A 6859-nucleotide genomic window follows, 5' to 3' on the forward strand; every position below is an offset into this window, starting at 1 on the left:
ATTGTGCTTCCATTCCTACTTGTTTAATTTGCTTATTTGCTTCTTAGAAAATCGTAACAAATGAAAGGTAGTCTATTTAAAGATAGGAGAAATAAACCTTCCTTTTTCATCATTGATTCCATTGCAGGGTGGCAGGTGACAAATGGATCAGTAACCTGACCTCGGTTCCAACAATAACTGACACTTACTGCCTAGATGATTGTGAGCAAATCCCTTGCTCTCTCTCATTTTCAGTTTGGTTAAAACAGATGATCTCTACATTACCCTTCTAGATCAAAATTATATGATGCTAAGAAAACCAGATGAGATTCAATGACCTGACCACCACTTTAGCTTTCATTTCAGGAGTAAATAATGGGCAAAACTGTCAATTAGAAGACAATCCTGTCTTCATTAAATTTGTACACCTTCACACTTGACACATTTCATTGTAAATTTCTCTGTAAAATATGAACTTCAACTTTGGACTATTCTCATTACCAGACCTCAGTTTTAAACTTGGCACCATTTTTTAGGCATAGCTTCTCAATATCCTTTTTCTCTAATCAAGACCGAATAACTAAAAAGTCTATATCTTCCTCAAATCTTTACCTACCTATATAGTTGCTAATGGATGAACATATTTTAAATACTGATACCCTTAGAAAGTATGCTAAAGAAACTCATGCACAGCAGAGAGAAGAAGTACTTTGTTTTTTGTGACCCCTTCTAAATAAAATTCATGAGCTATTTGGATAATATTCTTTTGACACTCATTTTCTCCTAAAAGAAAAGATTTTGCTCATTTAGTAATTCTTAGTCTCTCTGGCACTATTTGTCTCGCCCTATATGATGATTCAATTCCATAGTTATTATCTATCTTGGAATAAAACTATTCTTTACCTGGTTTTCCACCCCAGGCTAGCAATTTATTCTTCTATTTCACTGACAAAATTGTCAAATGAATGCTCATTGTGTTCATTTCTTTTTCAACCATTCCCTTCGTATTTGCCTATAATTGTTTCTATTTTGCTGTTGAAGGTCTCCTAGACCCAAGTCTCTTTGCTCAATATTCATTCTCCTTGCCTTCTTCCCAACATATGACACTGTTTAATACTTCTGCTCTAATCACTGTTTTTGATAATTCACTTTGTTTGTTCTAATTCTTCAAAAACTGTTACTTTGTGTTCTTATTAACTGACCCCCCTCTTTTTTACTTCAGTCCTTAAATATGAATATGGACCTTATTTCTATCTTCAATTATGTATTTTTATTTTTTGCTATATATTCTCTCTTGGAGAATTCTCTTGCTGTCAAAACTTATAATGTATTTCTATGTGTATACCTCTCAGACCTAGCCATATGCTTTAGTCATGTATATCCAAATATCCATAGGATATTTCTACTTGAATTCACTATCATCACCTTCAATTCAGTATATTTAAATTCATCACCCCCCAACCAATTCTACCTCCTAACTGTCTTTAACTTAAATAAGTGAATTAAAATTAATACCCTATTTTTATCATGTACCAATGTTCTCTCACTGATTCAAGACCTAGGCCTTGGAGACATTTTTGTTTGTTTGTTTTTCCTCTCACTCTACACTAGTCCCTCTATATATCCAATCATTCTCCAAGTCATACATTTAAAACTAGAAGAAACTTGAAAGTCCCTCTTATTTTATAGATGACCAAACTGAGTATGGAAATTGCCTGTGTTAGAAAACAAAAAAAGTCTTATTCTTATTGTGGCAATAGTGTCACTCTGAAACTTCTAAGGCAGAAGTAGAAGTAGTAAAAGAAGGGGCAGAGGCAAGATGGAGGAGGAAAAGCTATGACCCTCTGAGCTCCCAACAGATCTGTCCACATACCTCCAAAAAATGCCATAAGACAACTCCTGGAGTAGCAAAACCCACAAAAGAACAGAGTGAGACTACTTTCCAGCCAAAGATGGCTTAAATAGGTTGCAGGGATCATCTGCTGTTCAGGATGAGAGAGGAGCTCAGCGTTCAGTGCTGATCCAGCCCCAGGCAGGCTGTGCCTTCAGAGCCTCGAAATTTTTAGCATCAGCAGCTTCTTCTGAAACTTGGCTCACAGACTGGTGTGGTGGTCCAGCCATTGCCCAGGGGGAAATAGTTGGGGTCTCTGTTGGAACAGAGACAGGAGCACTTCTGTGTTCCTCAGGAAGTGAACTTGAGTTGCAGTGGCCCAGTGGGGTAGGGGCACAGGCACGCTGAGCTTATGGACCACAGAGAATCAGATTTCAATCAGAGTTCTGTTTCTGGGTTAAAGAGAAAGTGGCCCATGTTTACTTATAGACTAGGCAGGCTGGGAATGGGCCTCTTCTTGAATTATACTGCCTGGGACCCCCTGAAGTTTGGATCAGTGCATCCTGGAAGCAGTGTTCTACTTTTAAGAAAGAGTAAATAGCATGGCAAGATGAGTAGGCAGAGAAAGCAGTAGACCATCGAAAGTGTCTTTGGTGGTAAGGTATATCAAAATCTACCCTCAGAAGAAGATAATACCAAGGTCAAAGCACCTACATCCAAAGATTCCAAGAACAAAATATGACTTGGAAATGGAAGTGCTCAAAAAGTACTTTGAAGATAAAGTAAGAGAGGTAGAGGAATAAATGGAAAGAGAAATGAGAGTAATGCAGGAGGGTTATGAAAAAAAGTCAACAGCTTGAAAAGCCAAATTGCCCAAATGGAAAAGGAGGTACATAAACTTTCTGAAGAAAATCAATGCTTAGTAATTAGGATAGAGCAAATAGGAGCTAATGACTTTATGAGAAATAAAGATACAATAAATCAAATCCAAATTAATAAAAAAAAATAGAGGGCAATATGAAATATCTCCCCAGAAAAATAGCTGACCTGGAAAACAGATCCAAGAGAGATAATTGGAAAATCATTGAACTACCTGAAAAAACCATGATCAAAATAAGAACTTAAACATCACCTTACAAGAAATTGTCAGGAAAAAATGCCCTGATGTTCTAGAAGTAGAAGGTAAAATAGAAATTGAAATAATCTACCAATCAACTCCTGAAAGAGATCCCAAAAGGAAAACTTCCAGGATTATTATAGCCAAATTCCAGAGAGCCCAGGTCAAGCAGAAAATATTGCATGAAGCTAGAAAAAAGGAATTCAAATCCTGTGGAACTACAGTCATGGTAACACAAGATCTAGCAGCTTCCACATTAAAGGATTAGAGGAGATATAATATGTCATTCCAAAGGGCAAAGGAACCAGATTAAAACCAAAAATCACCTACCCAGCAAAATAGAGTATAATCTTTCAGGGGAAAAATGGGACTTCAATGAAAAAGAGGACTTTCAAGCATTTGTGATGAAAAGACCTGAACTAAATAGAAAATTTGACTTTCAAATATAAGACCCTCGAGAAGCATAAAAAGGTAAACAGGAAAAAGAAATCATGAAGGGTGTTAAAAGGTTAAGCTGTTTACATTCCTACATGGGAAGATGATACTTGCAACTCATAAGACCTTTCTCGGTATTAGGGAAGCCAAAAGGAGTATACTTAGACAGAGGGCACAGGTATGAATTGAATATGAAGGGATGATATCTGTAAAGCATTTATTTTTTGTTTATCCTTGTTTTTTGTGGGGCAGGCAGGGTAGGGTGGCTTATGTCTGGGGCCAGATATGGGCCGAGGGCCTCCTCGGTCAAGGGCTGGTGCTTTGTCCACTGTATCACCTAGCTGACCCATTTGCTTATGAATCTTAAAAAAAATTGCTTGCCTTCTACTACAGATTTTCTATTCATGAAAAATGCATCCCAACATTTTTAGTGCAAGGCATTTAAATATTTGAGGATAATTATCCTTCACAATGCTTAACAGAAATTCCAAGATTAGGAATACAGGTGGGTTTTTTAAAATAAAAGAGTTGACCCTCAAACTTACATAAGTTTTTTTTTAATCCAATTTAAGCAAAGTAAAATCAAAGTCTGAGGCAATTTTCCAGATATATTTCCCATGAATTATTCACATGGTTTCCTGTAACTGGGCTGTGAAGACCTAGCCACTTGGTAAGTTTTGATGTCACCTTTGGTCCTAAATTTAGCCATTTTATCACTCTCTTCAGTCTTAAGCCTATTTGGTATTCTTTATTGGGATTCTCAATTCCTCTAAGTGGGACCAGTAAGGTCTAAGGATATTTTACAATGAAAAAGTGGCAGGATGTCAGTGCATATTAAATTTATTTTAAATCCCCCAAATTTTGAGGAACAGAGACAAAGAGCTCATGGAGCTCAGCTAAAGGTCTTGACAATGGGTTCATTTTATTTTGCTAATAGTGACACAATTTTCTACCCCATATTAAGCATTAGCTGTCCAGAAAGAATTCCACCTTCAACTACAGAAATGTTCCTCTGACTTAGAAAGAAGAGAAGACTTAATTGAAATTGAGACTTAACTTATCTGCACTGGGCAGTAATATTTATATCATACAGGTCTTTGGTAGAAGGAAGCTCCAGAGGCATTTGGGTTGTTGAAGGTTGCAAGATATGTTTGACATCTTGAGAGTAAAATTAATGTTCTCTCTTTAGGGTCTTGTTATCTTCTTCCTACCTTATTTCATTCCCCTGAATTTTCATACTATCTAGAGTTTGATTTAAGAAGCTCTTAGAATTCCTGTGCCAAGATGGCTGAGTGAGGAAGCAACCCACTGGAGCTCTACCAGATTTCCCCTCCAAACCAACATTGCAGAAACAGGGAGACAGCCTACCAGCTGGGCAGGAAAGGTTTGTCTTACCTGGCTAGGAGAGAAGTAAGGTCCAGGAGCAACAGCAGCAGCTTCTGGGCTCACAGCAGGAGGCCTGAAGCAGGGCTTGGAGCCTGGGGCAATCTACCAAGTGAGGTTCCACCCACATGCAAACCAGCAGCTCCCTGGGCAGGTGAGCAGTCTGGGAAGCATAGCAGGGACCCTCAACAGGCAACCCAAAGTTAACACAGACTACAAAAGAGTGTTTGACCCCACTGCTGACCAGTAATGAAGCCCTGAGCAAGACTGGTCAACAAAAAGTTCCCACCCCTATGACCTCCCAGGAGTGAGACTGTTTCCAGGGCAAACCGGCAGCAGGAACTCAGCAGATCACAATAAAATTATCCTTTCAGGGTTTACTAGCAGAGTGACTGGTTGCCATAGCAACCCAGAAGCAGGACCCCACCACACACACACACACACACACACACACACTTGAGCAGATTAGAAATAAAATTACTCCTCTGGTGCCTGCTAACCCAACAGCAAGGCACCAGCCCTGGGGCAGACCAACAAGATCACTCCTCCAGGGCCAGCCACCCAAAAGATTTTGTTAACTTTAGCATCCTAGCAAAATCAAGCTTCTAAGCCCCGAAGTCCAGTGAAAACCACCAATAAGACCCAGTGCCTCAGCACAAACCTTGGCACAATTTAGGAACAGAACCTAACTGGAATAAAAAATCAAAGCACAAAAAAGGCACAAAAATAAGCAAAAAAATAAAAATAAAAAATAAAAAGCTTGACTGTTGACAATTACTATGGTGATAGGGAAAACCAAGGCATAAACATAGAGGACAAATAGTAACAAAATGGCTACAGGTGAAGTTTCAAAGAAAAATGCAAATTGGTCTCAGGCCAAAAAAAAAAAATTCCTGAAAGAGCTTAAAAAGGATTTTAAGAAGCAAATTAGAGAAGTGGAAGAAAAACTGTGGAAAGAAATAAAAATAATGGAAGAGAAATACAAAAGTTTACTGAGGAAAATAACTCACTAAAAACAGACTTAGTCAAATGGAAAAGGAAGTGCAAAAGGTCACTGAAGAAAATAATACTTTAAAAACTAGAATTGAACAAATGAAAACTAATGACTCTATGAGACACAATAAAACAAAATTTAAAAAAGTTAAAAAAATAGAAGAAAATGTGAAATTTCTCATTGGAAAAAAGAACAGATCCTCTTAAACTTTGTTATCTTAAATTAGGCAATCCACAAAAATTTATCTTCTCTAGGACACAATCTACTTTGGCTTCCATTTTTTCCTTATTCCCCCTTCTTTATCATTCTCCCTCAGATATCTAAAGTTTGGACATTCACCTACAGTTTAAATCCCTTTGTGCAACATCTTTCCTCTGTGTACCTTCCCTATGATCCCCTACTGGTCCTTTCTCTAATTATGTCAGGACACTAATGGAAAGAGCCTTTGGTCTGAAAGAGATGTCCAAATGATCATCCTTTTATTAATAATCTGCTGGCCTATTAATAAAATGATTAAAGTACCCCAAAACTACTTCTCTTATAATTTTAATCATAATGCTATCACCAAATTAGCCTTTCAAAAATGCAACTTTCACCATTTCACTACCTGGTTCAATCATTTTGGCCCATTTGAGATAATTATGTTAGAAACATTTGCATGATAAAAGCCAATGAAGCCAAAGTGAGAAATAACAAACTTGGAGGGAAATGTGGTCAAAGGCTATAAATAGGTACATGCTGATGGAGGAAACATTATCTACAATTATAAAAATATTAAAAATCTCTCATAATCAGTGTCAAATTAATAAAAATCTGAAATTACCTGATAAACATCAAGTTGGTAGATATAATAAAATAGAAGAATATTCAGATTTGGTATGGCTGGAGTTTTGAAAAAGACATTAGTGGGATGATCATGTATTTCACATTTTGGGGAAAGTAATATGGAATTACACAGTTGAATATAAAAATATTCATAGCTGCTTTAGGAATTATAAAGTAAAGAAGTGATTAAGAATAAAAACATTCATAACTGTACAAAATATTACTACTATCACATCTATGATAGAAAATAACTAAAAAAAACTTTGTTTTCTACTAACTGGGGAAATGACTAAAC

Source organism: Dromiciops gliroides, chromosome 5 (assembly GCF_019393635.1).
Source record: "Dromiciops gliroides isolate mDroGli1 chromosome 5, mDroGli1.pri, whole genome shotgun sequence".
Classification (NCBI taxonomy): Eukaryota; Metazoa; Chordata; class Mammalia; order Microbiotheria; family Microbiotheriidae; genus Dromiciops; species Dromiciops gliroides.